This window comes from Silene latifolia, chromosome Y (genome assembly GCF_048544455.1).
Source record: "Silene latifolia isolate original U9 population chromosome Y, ASM4854445v1, whole genome shotgun sequence".
NCBI lineage: Eukaryota > Viridiplantae > Streptophyta > Magnoliopsida > Caryophyllales > Caryophyllaceae > Silene > Silene latifolia.
Genome location: NC_133538.1, coordinates 403,189,010 through 403,210,192, shown reverse-complemented (window position 1 = coordinate 403,210,192; position 21,183 = coordinate 403,189,010). Strand labels below are relative to the sequence as shown.

The 21,183-nt window shown below is 35.1% G+C and overlaps 2 protein-coding genes across 7 annotated transcripts in view; one reads left to right on the top strand and one right to left on the bottom strand.

Annotated features, from left to right (window-relative positions):
• Positions 1 to 21,183, top strand: part of LOC141632607 (protein FAR-RED IMPAIRED RESPONSE 1-like) — a 74,643-nt gene that overhangs the window by 19,915 nt on the left and 33,545 nt on the right. The gene's annotated exons all lie outside the window — the stretch shown is intronic.
• The window catches only part of LOC141632608 (uncharacterized), a 141,266-nt gene that overhangs the window by 118,758 nt on the left and 1,325 nt on the right, over positions 1 to 21,183 (bottom strand). For 2 of the 6 annotated variants that reach the window (XR_012537805.1, XM_074445139.1), the window contains exon 2: positions 19,161 to 19,237. The gene's annotated coding sequence lies outside the window, so the exon portion shown is untranslated. Of the gene's footprint in view, positions 1 to 11,111; positions 11,304 to 13,023; positions 13,133 to 13,229; positions 13,639 to 15,132; positions 19,238 to 21,183 lie in introns of those variants that run through there. The other 4 variants (XR_012537801.1, XR_012537802.1, XR_012537803.1 and 1 more) reach the window with 4 other exon arrangements.

Sequence of the window (21,183 nt, the reverse complement as noted above, 5' to 3'; positions counted from 1 at the left end):
TATATATATATATATATATAGGGTCAAGATCCGGTGAAAATATAAACTTAATGTGCAAAATACAAGATTTATGTAGTATAACTAGACAAGATTTATTTATTTTTTAAGAAAATATAAACTTAATGTACAAAAATACAATTAGGTATACTAAAACGGCTATAGATGCACGAAAATGAATACAAGGTGCATGAAAATTGTTACATGCATCAAAGTGATTACTAGGTGCATGAAAATAACGGGATCTAGATGCATGAAAACGAGTTCTATGTACATGAAAATTGTTAGATACATGAAAATGAGTAGTAAGTGCATGAAAATTAATAAAACATATTTCACCTCGATTTCACTCAATAGTATAATAATTTTTGGACCAAGAAATATGTTTTATAGTCCTAACATTCTTTGTCGAATCCAAATATGTCATTTTTTTTAAAAAAAATTTCGTAAAGTAGAGTTCTCAAGGTTCTCATTATGTTGGTGGTTCTCACTGGATCCCAAATATATATATATATATATATATATATATATATATATATATAAGATTCGGTGAATCCACGTATATATTTGAATCCATGAGTCCATAAAACAATATCACGCACTATATAAAACAGTATCACGAATTTTTTTTTTTCAAAAATTTTTTTTTTCAATTTTTTTTTTTCAATTTTTGTTTTTCAAAATTTTTTTTTCCGAAAAAGTTTTTTTTTTTTGTAAGCTGTGATATTGTACTACAAAACAATATCATAACTTTTTTCCGAATTTTTTTTTTCAAAAACTTTTTTTTCAACTGTGATATTGTTTAGTATAACGTGTGATACTGTAAGTTGTGATATTGTGTAGCATAACAGGTGATATTATATTACAAAATAATATCACGATTTTTTTTTTTTTTTGTGTATAAGCTGTGATATTGTTTAATATAATGTGTGATATTGTATCATGGAATCACGGTCTCAAAAAGATAGGATGGACTCATGTGATATATATATATATATATATATATATATATATATATATATATATATATATATATATATATATATATATATATATATACTTCCTCCATTCAACTGTATCTCACTTTTCTTTTTCACGTTTTACAACGCGTGTTTTACGCACTAAATATCGTTAGCTACGTATTTGCAAAAATTATAAAAGTTAGATATTTTAATGTATTCGTAAAGACGAATCAAACAAGATCCCACATGAATATATTTCCACTTACGTATCGAGAGAAAATCGAAATTGAATACACAATTGTGAATAGTGTCAAAAAGTGAAATAGATAGAGTGGAGTTGAATGGAGGAAGTATATATATATATATATATATATATATATATATATATATATATATATATATATATATATATATATATATATATATATATATATAGGATCCGGTGAGAACGATCATTCGGTGAGAACGGTGAGAACATACTAATAACAATAAAATATTACTAGACAATTCACGTGTAACTGCACAAAACAAACCCAACCCTTGCCTTTTATCTCACTTATCCTTGTATCATTTTATAATAACTTCTCATGCTTCATCAAACTAACCCTCGCCCGTCGTCAACCACCTCATCGGAGCACAGGGCCACCCCGCCTCGCCGGTGACATAATCTGCTTCGGTCGAAGTTAGTTAATGTTATATTGTCTCAGTCCTTTCATTCTCTTCGCCGTTATCCATCACCAAACCCTTGCATAACCGTTGTCGCCTCCTCCTTGTCGCCCATCGAGGCGACGACGACCATGTATGACTCGGATTGAGGTGAGGCGTCGTCGCGTTGAGCCTTTGGTGCCTCGATTCGATTGATAGGTTGATTTTGTGAGCTTCATTCAATTGGAATGTTTTCTTGCCGGAGTTGCGCCGACAAATGGCCTCGTCACCGGAAACAACCCATCCACGTTAGCGACTACTAATGTCACCACAGAAAACGCCGGCAAAGACCCAAGTCACCGTCGTCAATTAATTTTTTTTTCATTTGTGCTAGTTTCGATCTCTTTTCCTTTCACTTATAAATCTCATAGTGAAAATAACTCAACTCCAAGTTTGACGCGCGACTCTCCAAGTTCACCGCCGATTTAGCGAAACCAGTGTATTTAGTTTCTATATTAATGTATCTCATACCAATTTTAATGCACCTGATAACTAATTTTGTGTATTAATGTGTAGATACATTAAATTAGTTGTTAGATACATTAAATTAGTGGGTAGATACATTAAAAAATAGTGTGGATACATTGTAAATTTATAGGAAACCAAGGAAGGGCCTGTCGGAGTTACTATCGGCAAAGCCATATTGAATGTTGATTCACCTGTTTGTTGGCGAGGATAACAATGAAGCGTGCCACCGTGGTTTTGTGTGTCTCCGGCGACAGACCTTGTGAGAGGATCGGCGAACGAATTGTTGTTGGAGGTGGTGGTAGGGGTGCTCGACATCAGGTGACGTCGACGGTGGGGAGAACACACACAGAGACGCAATTTTGGGAAGGTTGTTGGTACCGTCATGGTGGTGCGCTGGCTTCTGGGTCGTCGGGGAAGGTGCGGTGTCCAAGGATACCGGCGTATATGCTGTGCTCCGGCGAGGTGGCCGACGATGAGTTTGGTGGTCGATATGAATAAGAGAGGTGTTACATTTGATTATACTGTGGGGGAAATGTGAGGGAGGCGGGAGAATATGTTAGGTTTATATTAATTTTGTTATTGTGTTTTAATTAATAGAATAAGGTTAAAGAACGTTCTCACCGAGTATTCGTTCTCACCGGATCTTGACTCTATATATATATATATATATATATATATATATATATATATATATATATATATATAGTGAAGCTCAAATGAGTCCACCTCAAAAAATAAGTCCCTAAGTCCTATTCTAAGTCATTAGATCTCAAACAATGGATGGTTGAGATTGAAATGAAACAACATCTACTCACCTAATAATAAATGCTACATTTAATAACATTCTCTATCTCATCAACTCACTTAATTTTTTTATTTTAATTTTAAAAACCCAAATAATAATGATTTTTAAAATCTGAAATTTTATTTTCGCGTAAAATTAAAGCGGTTTCATAAAAAGCTCCGTTAATCTTCATCCGGACTCCGATTAAGGCGAAATAAAAGCCTAGATTTTTTTTTTCGAGCCCGTCGCAATGATAATAATTTCATACACAATTGAATTTTTTAAATTTCAGTACTGCTCCGTGATTTCCAAGTTACACTATATCCGCCAAAAGTAACCATATCCACTTGAAATTATACCCAATTTACTTGAAATTACATCCAATTTACTTGAAATCAAATAATTAATTTACTTATACACTTGAAATTACAAAGTGAATTTGAATCATATTAATTTTAATTTTTATAATTTTAAGACAAGTTTTTGTAAATTTAGTTTTTACGAGTGTAACTTTAATTCTTAATAATGTAATTTTATATTCAATGTGATTTTGAATATATTAATTTAAATTTTTTAATTTTTAAGATAATTTTATGTAATTTTAGTGTTTTGCGAGTGTAACTTTAGTCTTTTACGAATATAACTTTACTCCTTAATAATGTAATTTTATATTAGAATGGATTTTGAATATATTAATTTGAATTTTTGTAATATTAAGACAAGTTTATGTAATTTTTGTGTTTTACGAGTGTAACTTTAATCTTTTACGAATGTAACTTTAATTCTTACTAACGTAATTTATACAACAGTGTGATTTTGAATATATTAATTTTAATTTATGTAATTTTAACACCAGTTTATGATACGCAACTTTAGTCTTTTACGAGTGTAACTTTAATCTTTTACGAATGTAACTTTAATCCTTACTAGCATAATTTTATATAATGTGATTTTGAATATATTAATTTTAATTTATGTAATTTTAACACAAGTTTATGATACGTAACTTTAGTGTTTTACGAGTGTAACTTTAATCCTTACTAACGTAATATTATACAATGTGATTCTGAATATCTTAATTTTAATTTATATAATTTTGACACAAGGTTATGATACGTAACTTTAATGTTTTAAGAGTGTAACTTTAGTCTTTTACGAGTGTAACTTTAATCTTTAATGACGTAATTTTTATACAACAATGTGATTTTGAATATATTAATTTTAATTTATGTAATTTTAACACAAGTTTATGATACGTAACTTTATTGTTTTACGAGTGTAACTTTAGTCTTTTACGAGTGTAACTTTAATTCTTAATAACGTAATTTTGTACAACAATGTGATTAATTTGATTTAATGTTACACAATATCGATTTGAAGTTACACATTTATTGAATTAAAATTACACATATAAGTATTTAAAGTTACACACGATCAGTCGAAGAAGTTACATTAATTAATTTGAAGTTACATAATATCGTTTTAAAGTTACACATATATCGAATTAAAGTTGCAGAAAATTAGTTTGAAGTTTCTTTCAAATAATTCTTGCATTCCTTTATACGAATTACACTATTATTATTTGTAAAAAATAAGAACAAAAATCTACTCCTTTATCTGAAATAGGATACAATTAAAAATCAACTACCACCACCATTCACGACATTCCCAAACGCCCTAATCATCACCATCCACGACCACCGCCATACACCATCAATCTTATAACTCAAATAGTCTATCTAATATCAAGGTTCTCAAACCCGAAATCAAGCTGATAACCACCATGCATCATACATCAATCCGTCTTCGATGCGTTCACACCAGCAGCCAATTCAAATGCCTTCAAGCACTATCGCATGCCCACCTGCTCAACCAACAATTCGAGCAACCACATCATCAACACGAGGTGTACATCAACCGAGCAAATTGAATAGAAAACAGGGTGCGTTCATTTCTAAGGTTCTGGTGTGTAGGCTCAAGGTTTTTTTGGACCGATTAATTGAAGCGGAGCAGAGTGCGTTCATTCCGGGTCGTCTTATTTCGGATAATGCAATAATTGCTTTTGAAAGTTTTCACTTCCTTAAGTCGCATTACCAGGGCGTGAAGGGGTATATGTCCTTAAAGTTGGATATGAGTAAGGCGTATGACAGAGTTGAGTGGGTCTTTTTGGAGCGGGTTATGGTCAAGATGGGTTTCGCACCTCGATGGGTCAAAATGATTATGAGATGTGTTCGAACAGTAAGGTCGGCTGTGCTAGTAAATGGTGTGCCGTCTGACTATATTAAACCTCCTCGGGGACTTCGTCAAGGAGACCCTTTATCACCATACCTCTTTATTTTATGTGCTAATGTCTTCTCGAGGCTTATTTCTAGGGAGGTAGAACGGAAGAATTTACATGGCATCCAGATTTGTCGTGCTGCCCCTGTCATATCGCATTTGTTTTTTGCTGACGACTTGCTGATATTATGTCGGGCTGATAGGCGAAATGCTGAAACGATTCATGTTGTTATTGATATTTATCAGGCTGCCTCGGGACAACACTTAAATATGCAGAAATCAGAGCTTTTTTTCAGCCCGAGTACAAGTGCTGCGGATCGTAATTCAGTTTGTGATGTTCTTGATGCAGCGACTGTCGAGATACCGGGTAAGTATTTGGTACTTCCTGCGGTTGTTGGTCGTAATAAGCTGATGGCTCTTAATCCCATTAAAGAAAGAATTTGGAAAAAATTAAAGGGATGGAAAGGAAAACTGCTCTCATATCCGGGTAGAGAAATTCTTATAAAGGCCATTGCCCAATCGATTCCTACCTATCATTTGGGACTTTTTAAATTTTCGTCTTTGTTTTGTACTAAGATTGAGGGTGACTTGGCTCGGTTTTGGTGGGGTCATAGCGGGGAGAAAAGGCAGATTTATTGGGTCTCGTGGGATAAGCTGTGTTGCGCTAAAAAAGATGGTGGTCTGGGGTTCCGGCACTTTGAGACTTTTAACCTTGCCATGTTAACTAAGCAATTATGGAGGCTTTATGAGAGGCCCCAATCTCTTGTTTCACGATTACTCTCTGCTCGATACTACCCCTCGGGTGATTTTTTGGAGGCGACTATCGGGCATCATCCGTCCTTCATTTGGAGGAGTCTTATGGAGGCCCTCCCTGTCTTTCGTAGTGGGAGTAGATGGCTTATTGGGGATGGCAGGAAAGTCCGATTTTGGCAGGACCAGTGGTGCATTTCGGAGTCGACGCTTCGCTTAATCTTACCCATTTCCGGAATGAATAATAGTGTTGTTGCGGACTGGTTATTGGATGACCCGGTTAGATGGAATGAGGAGTTTCTACACCAGCATTTGTACGAGTTTGAGGTACGTGAAATTCTTCGAATTCCGTTGTGTTCAACCCATGAGGGCGATAGGATGGTGTGGAGGCATTCGAAACATGGGCTCTATACAGTGAGGTCTGGCTACCATAACATTCGGGAGCAACAGGAGATTAGTTGGGATAGGGGTGCGACTAGTGACAGGCCGGTGTTATGGTCACAGATTTGTGCTCTTAAACTTCCTCCAAAAATTAAGAATTTCATTTGGAGGGCGTGTAGAGGGGTGTTACCTTGTGGCCTTAATGTCCAGAAACGAGTTACGGATGCTGACCCGACATGTAAACGTTGCCTTTCCTTCATTGAAAGTGAGACACGTGCACACTTGGACTGTCCTTTTGCTCGACATATATGGGAAGCTGCGGGTGTGGAGGAGGAGTTTGTCATGGAGTGGCGGGGCACGAATATTGTGGACTGGGTGGATGGAATTTTGAGGAGTGCGCGGGGTGGGGAGGCGTGTAAGCTCTTGGTTATTTTATGGGCTAATTGGAATGGTCGGAATGAGGTGTATTATGGAGAAGTGAGGGTGGTGCCTCAACGTGTTGTTGAGCGAGCCTTGAGCTTCTTCAATGCTTGGGTGGATGCCCAACCAAAGTGTGGAGTGCGTAAGGTAGGAGCTAGGGAAGATAGGGCAAGATAGATACCGCCGGGGATAGGAGAATGGAAGATAAATGTAGACGCGGGAATCCTAGGTGAGACGGGGTGTGGTCTCGGTCTGGTGGCGAGGGACAGGACATGGCGGGTGGAAAGGGTTGGTGTTCAACAAGTTCGTGATAGATGGTGTCCGGATATCGCTGAAGCTAAAGCGGTGGAATTTGGTTTAAGAACTGCTCTGCAAATGGGGTTGGATAATGTGGTGATTGAATCGGATTCTTCAACCTTGATCACTATGTTGAAGTCGAAGAGCATCCCTGCCAACTACTTAAGTAGAGTCGGTTTTGAAATTCTCGAGATTGCTAGGTCCTTTTCTAATATTCGTTTTAGTTTTGTTCGTAGGGATGGTAATTGTGTGGCTCATGGGATGGCTCATCTAATGCCGATCGATTACTCGACACGGTTTTGGGCGGGTGCGATTCCTAAGCATATTGCTCCTCTTGTTGAAACGGATTCTACTCTCTTACCTTAATATTACTATCTTTTCTTCAAAAAAAAAAAAAAAAAAAAAAACAGAAAAAAAGAAAAAATAACAAAAGAAAATCATGGGATAACTAACGATAACAATGAATTGAAAACATATATGCTAATGGAGAATGAATTTGTGAACCAAGTTGGTGCTTGGACAAAAAAAAACGTAGATTAAAAGCTTGATGAGAGAGAGAGAGATAATTTTTTGGTTGTGTTCAAAGTGACGTAAATAAAACAAGATTGGGAAATGTATAGAATATTGGGAATTGGGGAAAATTAATTGAAATGGGTGGGTGGGTGTTTTTTTTTTTTTGTTTAATCTCAATCATCCATTATGTTTCATCTAAGGGTTTAGATGAGGACTCATGGACTCATTTAAATTAAGTGGACTTAGTTGAACCTAATTCTATATATATATATATATATATATATAAAAAATTGAGATCCGGTGAGAACGAACACTCAGTGAGAACAGTGAAAACGATCACCAACCATAGGATATAAAAAATTTAAGGCCCAGTAGTTTTCACTAAAAAAAAAAAATCAATCCCCCATCGTCGCTCTCTTGTTTTGAACTCAGCACACCCAACAGGCCAACACCATCTACCATTCCAATCCACCATCACCACCAATCGCCCTGTCGTCGCCGCCGTCTGCAATCACCAGCATCACCATAGAGCCACCGGAGAATTTCTTAGACATCGGCGAAACTCCGACGACACCATTGAGCATCACCAACCTCGACATTTCTTGTTTAGTAAACCTCGGACCCACTGCTTCACCCTCAAACCATCACCAGTACCGCTCGAAGGTCACTACCATGACGGCACCACCAACAGCTGGACAATTTGCAATACACAAAATCAATGTATTGGTTTCTATATTGATGTATCTCAATACAATTTTAATGTACCTAGTAAGCAATTTTGTGTATCTATGTTTAGGTACATTAAAATAGTGGTTAGATACATGAAAAATTAATCTAGATACATAGAAATAGAGTGCAACCTCACACAATTCTGTCAACCACCATTAATGGCAGAACAATGGGAGAAACCAAAGCGAAGATCTATAATTGGCAATTAATTTTAATTCACCATTTCTAATTAAGACAATTCAATTCACTTGCCAATTTCAATTTAATTCACCATTATTAACTTTCCACTCAGACACACATTACCACCTACACTATCATGTATCACCGGCGAATGGACCACGCGTCGATTTGGATGATCACCATCACCTACATCGTCTCAGATTGTTGGAAATCTCGCCAAAACCGTCTGTTGAGGTGGTCGTGGTAGTAACTTGTGAATCTGAGGTGACGGTGGTGATAAGTAAACCAATTTGATTTGTGGTTTTTATGAATGTGGCGGCTGTAAGGACGAAAATTTGGGATAAGCAGTGTTGGTTGGCATCTGGTGGCAGTTGTGTTCGTCGGCGTCATCTGCTCGTGGTGGTGGTGGTGGCTGGTCACGGTGGTCGCTTGCTTTTGGTAGTAGATCAGAATGAGGGAGAGGGAGGTTACAAAGGATAAGAATGAGGGAGACAAAAGGTTAGGTTGAATGGCAGTTAACACATGATGTTTAGTTAAGTTTGTGAGTTTAGTTCCTTCTTACCGTTCTCATAGGATCCTAAGTATATATATATATATATATATATATATATATATATATATATATATATATATATATATATATATATATATATATATATATATATATATATATAATTAGGATCACATAAGTCCGCCCTATATTTTTGAGTCCCGTGAGTCCACTTATGTATCACACGCTCTACACAAAAATATCACCATTTTTTTTTAAGAATTAAAAAAAAATTATGGATAATTTTTTTTTTTTTAAAAAAAAAAAATTTAAACTGTGATATTGTTTTGTATAACCTATGATATTGTATCGGAGTCTGTGAGTCTAGTAAAAAAGTATCACAAGTTGAGTCTAGTGTGTGCACAAATACGCTATTTTTAAGACTGTCGATTGTGAAATGAATTCGTGTACAATATTACGATTAATGACCTTCATTCATTTATTATCTTTTGGTGCGAAGGAAATGAAGACTCTTATGATGCTAGTAAGTTTCGAACTCCAGTTCTGAATATCACCCTTACAACTTCAGCGTCTATAAACAAAGACGTTTTCTTATGCTGATAAAGTTTTAAATCGTAAATATGAATATTCCCTTTGATAATTTTAGCGGCTATATTCTAGCTGACATTTGCTACATTGATTGCTCATTGTTTACTCGTGGAAATTGTAGTTGGTATGAGTGCTGGGGTGGTGTACGATTTTACACCCATTTTATGCAAAATAGAGGAATCATAGATTTAGTGTGTACGCATTTTTAAATTAGTCATTTTGGATCAATAACGTTTATCTGAGTCTGTGCGCATTTGGGCAGCCGTAAAGATCAACATATTCTACATTCCTCAAAAAAGGAGGCAAGTTCACCACTTCCATCCGCCTTTTAACACCACCCAAGTCAGCCAACAAGTCGAGGGAGCCATTTGCCTAATTGAGCCTTCTTGAGTTGTTTTCCTTAACTACATTAGAAACAAGATTCGTGATATTGTATAGTGTAAGTTGTGATATTGTTTCGTGTAATATGTGATATTGTACAACTTACACTAAAAAAAAAAAAAAAAAAAAAATTCGAAAAAAAAATTTTAAAAAAAAATTTCGAAAAAAAATATTCGTAATATTATTATGTGTAGTGCGTGATACATAAGTGGACTCATGGGACTCAAATATATAGGTGGACTCACTGGATATTGTCTATATATATATATATATATATATATATATATATATATATATAGTCGGGATCCGGTGAGAACTACTAAATATTTGAGGATTGAGTAACGAATGAAATATCACTCGTTCTTCTAAACAATATCACTCGCTGAGAAGGTAAAAAAATCAAAACACAAAACCAAAAATCGCGTTGAAAAAACAAAACAAAAAAACAGTTTAAACATTTCATTTTTCTATGCCACTTTCTCTCTCTAGAATTGAAGAGAAAACGAAGGAAACTACGGATTAAATTGGCGAATCGATCAAAATTACGAAGCAATAAGAATCATTGTTCGATATAATCGCGTTTTTCTTTGAATTCAGGTACAAATTTTGCTCTTTCTTTTCCGATTTTTTCAATTTAGCATTATTTTGGGGAAATAATTGATATAATCGCGTTTTTCGTATTATTGCTTATGTTTCGTACAATTTTTGCTCTAATCCTTCCGATTTTTTCAATTTAGCTATATTATTGGGAAATTAGGGTTTAAGATAGATGGAGATTGATGGAATCTGGAGAATTAATTAGGGAATTCCATAGTTTAGAGACGGATTTGACGCGAATTAGGGTTTTGGATGGTAATCTTGAAAGGATATGCGAGCTTGTATAAGTTTTGTCAGTTTGTTGACACATTGTAGAAGTTTTGTCAGTTTGTGTTCATGGTGTCTTGCATTTTTCTGCAGATATGCGAAAACCTGATGTTTAATTGACACCGCCTGTGACACCCTTAAATCTAGCCTTAATTATATACGTAAATTCTACAGAAAAACTGGTAGGATATGATTGTAAATGGTTCAACTAGTCCAAAAACCTGCAATTTCAAAAAATTTTCTAACTAAACCATTCACAACCAATTCCAACTCAAGAAGAGTGTCATAACCCTGCAACAGCTGATAAACTAACTTACATATATAACTAAAGACGCGGAACTATAGTGATACAAACCAAAAATAGAAAGGGAGACATATGTCCCTTCAAATTATATACAAACCAAAAGTATAAAAGGTTTACTAATAGAATAGCCAAAACTAGGTCCAAGGTTCCTTGCTCACTAGCCGTCTGTGACCCCAACTAAGCATCAACAACCTGTCAATCGCATTTTATACAAACACGAAGGCCACAATTCAGTGGGGAGTAACTTCGAGTCCTCCCAGCCACGAATCGTCAAAATTAATGTAACATGTAAACAATTTGATAAACCATTTACTTTTCATGTATTCTAACAAATAACCCCTAAACTGACCAAACTAAACTATCATGTGAATCAGATAACAAATAGTAATCCAAACTTTATCAATCAGAAGGCTTACATCTCACCTATTACAGTTCATAAAATCACCATACAAGAAAGGGCAATATATCAAAGACAGGCATAAGTTCTTAGTCCCGTCAATAGTCACTTTGTAACTCAAGTCTATACCACGAGGTAGGGAAGGTAATCGAACCGGTATCTTGGCTCAGCGGTTACTATTAAGAAAACATGGCCAAGAGACAACACAACCCTAGCCTAAAATCAGGAGACCTAGACATGCGGATACACACCACCGCACCCAAGACTCACAACTTTTTTAAAACAAAGTGAAGTGAGTACCCTAAGGACACCACCGAAGGGTCGGCTAGTACTTGTTTCGACCCCATACTATCAAAATTAGTACCGAGGTCATGCCCCAACTTGGATAAACATCCACTAGTCAGGAACACAAAGGCTATCAAGCGGTGAACATATACTCGTCGGGAGACTATAAAGACCTATCTATGATGAAGGCGAAATACTCACCTAGGACCTAGTCACAGCTAGTCCCAGCTTGAATATTTTAGCCCACACCACCCAAAACTCACCACATATGTCAAGTAAGACACCCACTTAACCTTAAGAGGGCAAAAAGTCCTACTTACCAACATAAATTCTAACATTCTATCATGTGAAAGGCTATATAAATGTCTATTTACAGCATACAATCCAACAGTTCCTCAATAAGAGTTCAATACTAACTTCCAATTCTAGCAATTTTAACAATATTAAAGGCTTTAGGGAAATCTAGGGCCATTACTACAAAATAAGAAGCTATTTAATTTCAACTAACTATATAAGAAGCTATTTAAATTCAACTAACTACACATGTGAAATAGAGATATAATAAATGGCCTAAAACAAAAAAAAAGGCCGATTATCTAATTCATTCAACCGAATTTTTACCCGCAACCCCTGACCTGCGACAGTGCGGGTCAAATTATGGTGACCAATCACTCAATTAACTGACATCGCATCAGTCAAAGGGACTAAGGCTCAGTTTTCGGCACAATCAACAAAACATTTCAATTATAGCTATAAAATTCATTTTGAGCCTATTAATTACAAATTTCCTTTTGTAAACTACCCTAACATGTGATAACTATTAATATAAGCACAATCTTTTACTCTTTTTGTTACTTATACTATTCAAATATTAATTAACCCGAAATGACCAATATTGTACGAAAAACCGCAAAACAAGCACGGACCAACCCGGGCCAACCCTAAGATGCCGGCCGGGCTGCCGTGAGCTGCCGGCTGCTGCCGGGCCGCCGCACCATTTCTTCTCTTTTTTTCATTTTTATACATTATAAGACCGTCTGAAAATTAATTAATCGTCCCCAATTCAACTTTGATAATTTAAACTAACAAAAGGCACAATTTAAGCTAACAATTGACATGCATGCAACCATTCTAAACATGTGAAAACTAATTCTCATACAAAAATTCACCAAACATACAAAAATCAAAAACATGTGACGATCTTTCGTCGAGTAACTCGAAATATGTTACCTTAAGCTAGCATATGAGCAATTATCACCTCAAAACCGAAACCCTAACCACAACTAGCCGCTATCCTCTATAATATACGAGTCCCCGAACTCGTCCTCCAATTCTTCACCTAAATAAACAATTAAAACACAAAAATAAGCATATAAACCGAAAATTCCGAAATTTGGTCTTAAAATAACTTAATGAAAACTGAAATTAGAACATACTAAGTCGTAGATCGTGGCGAGGGGATTCCGGAAAGGTAAATTTCGCGAAAAACGGACAAGAAACGAAGGATTTATGGCGATTTTAAGCTTGATTTTACCAAAAATGGTGTTTTGGTCTTTGTGAGGTTGAAGATGACGGTGGGAAGCAAGGAAAATCAGAAAAAATTAAAGGGGAAGGGGGTTTGATGCGTGAAAGGGAGAAAGGAAAGGAGGGAGTCGGGTTTGAGTCGGGATTTTTCGAGTCGGTTTTGACTCGTTTCAATAATAATTAAATCCGTAAGTCAAATGCAAATTCCGTCAAGACCAAAGTTCTTAAACACAAGATTACAATAAAATTGAGTATTCATACGACCCACTTCCAAATGCGTTTACCCAACGTTCAAACGAATTGTCATTTTCCCCCCGATACACCCTTATTTCGAAATAAAAGATTTTACACGGTTTAAACTATTTTTAAACATTTCAAAACTATCAAAATAAATACTTTTCTTCAAAATATAATAAAATTATATTTCTTTGAATTATTTTTACTTTAAATACATTATTGTCAAATTTTACTTGATTAATTAATTATTTTCGAAATATATTAACGGTCCGAAATTTACGGGGCGTTACACCGCCTTTGTTACTTGTAGATATGCCATTCTATTTCATCATGCCCCGCCTTAATCTCCAGATATTTTTAATCATTTTTACAAATTTATGAGTTTTAGACTCTTTGTAACTGAAGCTTATCTCTTTAAACTTTGTACTTCATTGATACAGTATGAATATCCGTCTTATTCGGCATGGCTGGTACGTGTAGGAGTAACCTCATTGCTTCCTATTTTTGTGAGTAATTATACTAACTGCACAATGTCTCTGCTTCCATATCATCTCTTTATTCTTTAAGGGGTTATTTTAATCCTACTTGCTCTTCTGGTTTGTTTTTATTGTTTGTCTCTCAATTATCTTCATTTCACTTGTGATTAATGTTGTCGCCTCATTATAAGTAGGACTTAGTTTTTTTTAGTTTTACTTGGATTTACCAATAGTGTTTATTAAGCTTTGAAGTCTTTTTTTGTGGCTAGAATATTTGGATTCTCACGTCTTTGTATTGCTTATTGTTATGAATGCAGGTATGCGAACTTGTATTTCTGCATGTGCATTGACCAGGATAATGAAGGAGACAGGATGTTGGTTGGAGATGTCCCATGACAGTAAGCATGCTATTCATTCTTTACCTTTTTTAAAATCCTGCTATAAAACTTAACTTTTCTATCAAAGAAAAGAAAACTATAATCTAATCTAGAATAGTTGGTGGAAAATCAGATTAGGAATCCTACATAGTTGACAATAATTAAGCATTATTTTTGTCTTGGTCTGTTGTTTTGCCAAGAGTCACGCAAGACCCGATGGAAATGGTATGTTATGCTTCTAATCTATGTCGGGATTGTATTAATTAATCAACAAGAGCCTATAATTTAAAGCAAAAACTTTGACAATTGCAGGGAGTTGTATTTTTGTTTAGTAGCTTAACAGTATCTTAGTTTTGTAGCAATGACTTGTTTGCTCATTAGTTTTAATTAGTAGAATAATCATAATTAGTCAATTATGAGTCAACAATACTAAAGAAGTCGAAATGTGACGTAGACTACTTTGTTTTATCCAGGATGTTTGTATCAACTGTTAAGAGGCTACGGGTTTTGAAGACTTCTGACCTCCCTACACTGCGCCAAAAGTCAAAGCATTTTAGAAATCTATTACAATTCACTACTTAGCAAGTCACTCAATTGAAGGATATTAAAGCTAGGTCAAGGGTAATATCTAAAGATGAACCAAAAGAGAACCGTAATTCAGTCTAAGATTTCAGCGTGGGAGCTTTGACTGTGGAGGAAATCAGGCAGATGTCGGCTTCTTCAACGCCAAGAAAGTCACCTGTCGCATCAGGATGATATGCCTATCATTGGTAGTGTTGGAAGCAAGCGGAGTAATCTTGACAGATTATTATTTTGCTCTAATCACATCTTTGATTTTCAGATATTTAGAGTGTTATGCCAACAATTAACAACGTTTCTTATACTTTGTGGCTACATTTTATAACACCTCATCATAAAAGCCTATTAGCTCAATCGGTAGAGCATTGTGCAAAGCGCAAAGAATGTGGGTTCAAGTCCCACATAGGCTACTATTGATGAGCTATTTCAAAGTACAATTTCATTTGCTTTTTTGTGCTATTTCAAAGGGTCTGCTATTCTTCATCTTACATGTGTTATTTCTATTACAGTAAACAAGTGTGATATTGTATTGAGTGCATTGTGATATTGTATTACACAAATTGTGATGTTGTAACTAAAATCCAATAGTAAAAATTGTCTTTGTTAGCTCGGATTGAGGTGGGGCGACGAGCCATTGGTGTCTCGATTCAATTGCTAAGTTGATTTTGTTTGCTTGGTTCAATTATGAATGTTTTCTCGACGGAGTTACGCCGGCATCTGACGTGATAGCTGGTTCAATTATGATAACAATCTTTATAACTGTGATATTGTTTTGGGTGAAGTGTGATATTCTTTGGTAATGGTTGTGATACTTCACTATCAGAGGGTGATATTGTAAATATCCAGTTACAAATTTTTTTTATCTGTCATATTGTTTTGGGTGAAGTGTGATATTGTTTGGTAATGGTTATGATATTGTTTCTTAATATCACAAAAGTTGAGGGATGATAACAATCTTTATAACTATGATATTGTTTTGGGTGAAGTGTGATATTCTTTGGTAATGGTTGTGATACTTCACTATCAAAGGGTGATATTGTAAATATGCAATTACATATTTTTTTTCTGTGATATTGTTTGGGTGAGGTGTGATATTGTTTGGTAATAGTTGTGATATTGTTTCTTAATATAACAAAAGTTGAGGGATGAAAATAATCTTTATAACTGTGATATTATTTTGGGTGAATTGTGATATTGTTTGCTAATGGTTGTGATATTATTTCGTAATATCACAAATGTAATACTACGGTTTTATGAGTCTCTGGGTACTCTATCGAGTAGGCCTTACTCTGTCGAGTAAGGGTGTGTTGCATTTTAAAATAGTTTTGACCTGTTGGGTACTCGATCGAGTAACGTAGATACTCGATCGAGTAAGGGGGCACTCGATCGAGTACCTTAGCTACTCGATCGAGTAGCCGATTTACGGGGAATGATTTGACGGGTTTTGCTAATAACGCGAGTTTGATATAAAAGGTTTCCGTCAGTTTATTTAATCACTTTTAACCTTTCTAAACCCTTCAAAAGAAAAAGGAGTTACGTAGTTCTCTCTCGTCGCGTTGTTGACAAATCCCCAAGGCTAGGAGTGTCGGATCATTTTGTTCTTTGCATCATAGTGTTCCTTGCGTCAAGGGTAAGATCTACATACCAATTTTATAATGTTTCTTTGAGTTTGTTTAAAACCCTAATTGGGTAGATTTGGGGGTTTTGGGAGGGTTATGTTGATTAGGTGATAATTGTATGATTATGTGTATAGGAGAAGGGTTCGTAGAGGAAAGGTTTTGAGGCAATTTGCTAGATCGTCGATGTTTGTGTTGCATTCGGTAGGGTTTCCCTACTCGGTATTAATTACATAATGTGTGGTGATTGTCTTGTAGTTAGTGATTGTTGATTGATTCGGACGGTTGTGATTGTATATTGTTGATTGATTCAGACGGTTGTTGATGTTGTATTGTGATTCCGATTGTTTATCTCCGGATCTCGAGATGCGTTCTCACCGAGTGGAGTCACTTGCGGGTGTGGCTTCACGCCCTAGTTTCGCCCTTCGTGGAACCCGCCACGGAAGGGGATGTGCACATTAATGGGACAGGGTTATCGCTCGGTATGATGAGCGGGGCTTAGGTGGGAACGGTTGCGGTCCCCCACTGGCAGGGCTGGTCCAGTGGACAGTCGGTGACGGAGATTGGTTGGAGTGGGTGTGATTGTGTGTGTGACTGTTTGAGCTATGTTGTTTGTTGTGTTGTTGGATCATATAAATTGTGTGATTAGTACTGACCCCGTTTAAATGTTTTAAACATTGTGGTGATCCATTCGGGGGTGGTGAGCAGTTATTGAGCAGGTATGAGACGATGCGTATGGGATAGCTGAGATGAGTCACCACGTTGCAGTTTAGAAGTCTTCCGCTGTGTCTGACGCTTGATAGTATTTTGAAAGTAGATAGTTTTGAGAACTTGTATTTCCTTTTATCAGTTTTGGTTTTGAAGATGTAATCACTTAAACTATAATTAATTTTAAAGTACGTTTCTTTATTGTCTTATGATATTCATTGCCTCGGGCAACCGAGATGGTAGCATCCTTATAACTGAGTGGTCCTGGTAAGGCACTTGGAGTATGGGGGTGTTACAACAAAAGTTGAGGGATGAAAACAATCTTTATAATTGTGATATTGTTTTGGGTGAAATGTGATCTTGCGAAAGTTCAACCTATACAATTGCATTGTTCGTCTATGTAGGATTAGAACCCACATCTTGTGAAATAACACAATTCTCTACCTTTTGAGCTAATAGACGAGAAACTGCCAAATTATTGATTTAGAAAAGGAGTGCGCCATGAATTCTAACGATGTCGTAAGAACCAGCTCGCCTATCGCTCCCCTTTACTTATGTATCATGTATGCTTACTCCCCACTTCTTTGATGCCTACCGCTCCTCACTAAGTCAGCTTTTCTTAAGATCTAATGTTCATGACCAACGTCCAGCTTATTAACACCTCAAGTAAACTACGGTAAAATATTACTCCTTACTTATTTGAAACTCGCCTTTTGTGAATATACTTGTAGATTGTTCGGACTATTATTTCCTTGCTAGATCAAGCTTCAACCTCCACAACACAACTTCTCACCCTTTTAGAGCTGCTCACTATGTTTTAAATATTTTGCTAGAAAAATGTTTCAATCATCATAGATTTTGCTCCAACTAACTCGAAATTACATAGCATACTTAACAAAACTAGAATAGAAGCATAAACGTAACAAACATGCAGCTCCAGTAGTACACAGATGATGAAAAACGCATCTACTATATTTCCTTAACTAGTTACTGGTTATGCTCCTAACGTTCCAATTGTCAGTTCGGCAAAAACCTATTTAATCGCACATAGCCGTTGAAAAATGCACATACACGCTACCTAAACTTATCAACTCAACGTTCGTGATTCAAGGTCCAATAATCGAAGTTGAACTACACAATGTGCTTAACAAACCGGCCGTACAATTCAACAACTCTCAAAAATTTAACTGCATATCGGCATAGTTCACTAAATCAACCTTTTAAACTACACATTGTACTTAAAAAACCAACAGTAGGAGTAACTAACTTGCGAAAATTCGACAGATACATGATTCTAATTGTACATACTCAACTTAGTACGCTAAATCAGCCTTTCTGAAGTTCCAATATCACAATTCTAGCCACCAATTCTACTTAACAATCCATTATTATATCACAACTCCACAACATTCATCAAAAAAATACAGCATTCTGAAGTTTTAATCATCATAAACCATATCTCAACAATTACAATCAAAGAAGAACAATGCATCGCCTTGTGAAAATTCAACACAATAATTATGAGATATCACACATTCTGCTAAACAATATCACACGTTCTGTAAAACAATATCACAGTGTATGCATACCACAACAATCCTCTTTTGCTAATGAATTTGACAATTCAGATCACAAGCATGATATGTTGGTAAAATTATAAGAAACACAGTAAGATGACTAATAATTGGAATTAATATGCACATATATTTAAATTAGGTATGAAAATTATAAGAAATGCAGTAGATGACTACTAATTGGAAATATATGTACAAAACGAAAATAACATGTGATTAAAGTTGAAATTACAAATTAAAGAGAACATAAAGCTGAAATTAAGAACAATAACATACCTGACATCGGGATTATGATTGAAATAGTATGATAATTGATCAGAAATAGAAGAATAAGCTGAGATTGAGCTGAAAACCTAGAATCAAGAAAGAAACGTAGCAAATTTAGGGAAAACAAATAAATAAAGTCGAAAATAACAATAAAGCAAGATGAAATTGAAAATATAGAAAGAAATTACGAGAAACGTAATAAGATGACTACAAATTGGAAATATATGAACGAAAAAGGAAAAAAATATGTGATTTAAAGCTGAAATTACAAATTTAAGAGAACATAAAAGTGAAATTAACAACAATAACGTACCTGAAATCGCGATTATGATGGAAATAGTATGATAATTCATCATAAAATAAACGAATGAGCTAAGGTCGAGTAATTAGGAGAAAAATTTCGGGGTTTCTATGGGAAAAAAGTAAGAGAACAGAGAAACTAGAGAGAGAAACGGTTTTAGGCGAGAATGACGACTTTGGCTGAAGAAAGGAGTTTTATAAGGGTGTTGTGAAATGACAATTTTACCCTTAATGATCCGCGCTCAATAAGGAACGTTGGATCTCTTAGATCTGACGGCCTGTATTAATCCTCAATCCTCATATATATGAGTTATACTTACATAATCCCATTCATATATATATATATATATATATATATATATATATATATATATGAAAAGAGAAATCTCGTGAGTTTGATTCTTATGGTGAATTTGCGTTCACAAATCTCAATCATTAGATCAACATAAATCAGCCGCTGGGAGCAAAACTCAATATAAACCAAAAAAAGAGCGGTCCTCACAAAAACAAGCACGCGGGACAGTCTTTCACTTTCTCGAACTCACTATATCACGTGTGATTCCATAAGGATGGCGATAGGGCGCCACCCGGTGGCGCTGAATCTCGGCGCCACCATAATGTCAAACCCAAAAGGGTTGGTTTTCATTTTTGCGCCAAATGTAAATATCAAACCCAAAAGGGTTGGTTTTCATTTTTGCGCCAAATGTTTAAGGATAGTTATGTAATTTTACATTATATACTAGGTATTCAACTAAAATCAAACTCTTAACTAAATCAAATGAGAATAATATTTACACCAAAATTACATAAAATTTCTACAACATAATACGTTTCTTCATCTGCGTTCATCTATGGTTCTCAAAATTTAAAACGTGGTTATTATATGTCTTTTTTTTTAAAAAACTTCTATTCACTTTCTCAAAATTTAAAATTGATTGCTTGGATTTAGTTTGCTCGTAGTATTAATTCAATAATTTCAATTGCTACTAGTGAGTGGTGACGCTTATGTTCTTTGCCAAAAATCACCGTTTTCACTTGCGAACTTGTCGCTGGTTTGTTTAATTTTTACTATTATGAGCCATGAACACAAAACGTAAATAAATGAATGGAACGTAATTTGTATTTATAATCCCCCCGTCCTAGTAATTTGTTTACCTTTGATTTAAATACCGCTCACGAAAATAAATAAAAAAATGTAAACAAATCATCCATATAAAGGGAGCACAAGAAAACAAGATAATAAGAGCATACTTTACCATTGTTATTGCCATAATTTATAATATAACAAGACGGTCAAATAAAAATTTTTGTTTCAACCACTTTAATTCGCCAAAAGACATATTTAATATTCGTATTTTAACTAAAACAAATTTAAAAAAAAAAAATAACAAAAATGTTGTAGAGGAGTCTCGAACCCACACACTTCTTACCCCACACCGCACCAAGAAACCATCCTGCTAAAGCCTTGAATTACTTTTCATTGGGGGATTTGGAATTACTTATACCTTGTAATTACTCTTGGTTTAATGATGCTGATTTTTTTTTGTTCCACAAAATACGCATACGCCTACATCTTTGGGATTTTGTTTTTTTAATATTTAAAATTATCATTATTGTTACAACTAATTAATAATGTTAATTTCCTATATTACCCTTTAACATTATTTAGTTCGAATTTTAAATTTAGATAGAGGGAAAACAAAATAACTAACAAATTTACGGTAATATCCCC